The sequence below is a fragment of the Populus nigra genome, chromosome 5 (genome assembly GCF_951802175.1).
Source record: "Populus nigra chromosome 5, ddPopNigr1.1, whole genome shotgun sequence".
Lineage (NCBI taxonomy): Eukaryota > Viridiplantae > Streptophyta > Magnoliopsida > Malpighiales > Salicaceae > Populus > Populus nigra.
In genome coordinates, this window is record NC_084856.1 from 9,720,798 (window position 1) to 9,723,794 (window position 2,997).

Genomic DNA, 2,997 nt, shown 5'->3' on the forward strand with positions numbered 1-2,997 from the left:
AATGACCATGGAATTTATGTGGAAGAATCAGATGCAAAAATTACAGGGAATTGACAGCCAACACATTCAACCCGCGTCTCTCAAGGATTTATCGAAGGAGCTGCGCCAAAGCAAAACGATGTTTGCTATCTGTCTACAAACCAAAGCCGAGATACCTGTTAGCAAAGTTGAGTCTGAAATGCAGCAGATGTTGGAGGAATTTGGAGATATTTTTCAAACTCCAGCTCAATTGCCATCGGTCCGGGAGATCGACCACACCATCACTGTCAAAGAAGGGACAGAACCGGTCAATGTCAGACCCTACAGGTATGCCTATTTTCAAAAAGCTGAAATTGAAAAACAGGTTCAAGACATGTTAAAATTGGGATTTATAAGATCAAGCACTAGCCCTTTTTCATCACCTGTTTTGTTAGTCAAAAAGAAAGATGGCACATGGCGTTTTTGCACAGATTATAGAGCACTTAACGCAGTAACTGTTAAAGACCGATTTCCTATTCCTACAGTAGATGACATGTTAGACGAATTGCATGGGGCTGTTTATTTTACCAAACTAGATTTGACAGCTGGTTACCATCAGGTTAGGGTAGCACCAAATGATATTCATAAAACTGCTTTTCGCACTCATAATGGTCATTACGAATACTTAGTCATGCCATTTGGTTTGTGTAATGCACCCTCTACTTTTCAAGCCCTTATGAATGCCATATTTCGACCCTACCTTCGAAAATTTGTATTAGTCTTTTTTGACGACATATTGATCTATAGTCCCAATTGGACCATACATCTTGAACATGTTCGCAAGGCTTTTGAAATTCTAAGGCAGTACCAATTCTTTGCGAAATTGAAGAAATGTGCTTTTGGTCAACAAGAACTAGAGTACTTGGGGCATATTATTACTCCAATAGGGGTTAAGGTTGATCAAGCAAAAATCCAGGCTATGCTATCCTGGTCAAGACCTACTAATATATCTGAGCTTCATGGATTTTTAGGTCTTACAGGTTATTACAGGAAATTTGTCCGCAATAATGGAATTCTTGCTCGACCGTTGACATCCTTGTTACGCAAAGGTCAATTTGGCTGGAATGATGAAGCCGAGGCAGCTTTTGAGGCATTAAAGACCGCAATGACTTCCACCCCAACACTTGCCATGCCTAATTTTGCTGAAGTTTTCGTGATCGAGTCTGATGCTTCTGGTGATGGCATCGGCGCTATTCTGACCCAACAAGGGCGGCCAATAGCTTTCATGAGTCGCGCTTTGGGGCTATCCAAGCGTGCATGGTCAACTTATGCGAGGGAGATGCTGGCTATTGTGGTGGCTGTCCAGCTGTGGATACCATACTTGTTAGGTCGTAAGTTTGTGATCCAAACCGATCAACGCAGCTTGAAGTATCTCTTGGAGCAGCGTATTACTACCCTGGAACAGCAGAAATGGGTATCGAAATTACTCGGCTATGATTATGAAATTGTGTATAAGCCAGGAAAGGAGAATTCAGCTGCGGATGCATTATCACGAATGACGGGAAGCCCTTGCCTTTCACACTTATCTGTTCCACAAAGTACCGTATGGGATCAGCTTAAGGCCGAAGCTGTTTCTCTTCCTTACATGAAGAAAATTGGCAAGCTCGCTGATGAAAATCCGGGCAGCCCGTATACACGGCGGAATGGGTTGCTCCACTATAAAAACTGAGTAGTAGTTGCCCCCAACTCGGACATCATTCAGCAACTATTATGTGAATTCCATGATTCACCTATTGGAGGGCATTCGGGTGTATTGCGCACTTACAAACGGTTGGCACAACAGTTCTATTGGCCATCAATGGCTCGCATAGTGAAGGAATATGTCGCATCCTGTGACGTATGTCAACGGGTAAAATCAGACACACTGTCACCGACGGGTTTATTACAACCATTACCTGTTCCCTGTCAGGTTTGGGATGATATTGCGATGGATTTTATTGAAGGTCTCCCAACATCGGGTGGCAAGAACACAATTTTCGTTGTGGTTGATCGCCTAAGTAAGTCAGCACATTTCTTGGCATTGGCTCATCCTTATACGGCCAAAATTGTGGCCGAGAAATTTGTTGACGGGGTAGTGAAGCTACATGGTATGCCGCGGTCCATTATCAGTGACAGAGATCCTATCTTTATCAATCATTTTTGGCATGAGTTCTTTAAATTGTCAGGTACCAAGTTGAAGATGAGTTCCGCATATCATCCACAAACGGATGGGCAATCGGAGGTGGTCAATCGCTGCGTCGAACAATATCTTCGGTGCTTTGTTCACCAACAGCTAGCAAAATGGAATTCCCTCCTACCTTGGGCTGAATTCTGGTATAATACAACTTATCATGCTTCTACAGGAATGACACCATTTCAGGCCCTCTATGGACGTTTACCACCTACAATTCCCCATTACCACATTGGCATGTCTCCGGTGAATGAAGTGGATCAGCAACTCGCCTCTAGGGACGAATTGTTGAGTCTGCTCAAGGCAAACCTGCAGGCGGCTAGTAATCGCATACAACAACTTGCTAATTCTAAGCGACGTGATATTGAATTTCAGGTGGGAGATTGGGTTTTTCTTAAACTTCACCCTTACCGTCAACAATCCGTGGTCAGGCGTGTATGCAAAAAATTGGCTAGCCGCTATTATGGTCCTTATCAGATTGAAGAAAGAATTGGCGCGGTAGCGTATAAGCTAACATTGCCTACACAAGCTCGAATTCATCCAGTCTTTCATGTGTCCTTGCTCAAAAAGAAAATTGGAATGAGGTGGTTGAATCAATCGAATTGCCACCTATGTCTGCTGCGGGAGAGATGCTGATTGAACCTGAGGCTGTCCTAGACACTCGTTGGATCAAGAAAGGGTCTCGGTTTGTCGAAGAAATTCTCGTCAAATGGAAACATCTGCAGAATGATGATGCCACGTGGGAAGATGCTGTGGCGTTATGGGAGCGATTTCAGAATCTGAACCTTGAGGACAAGGTTCCCTTAAAA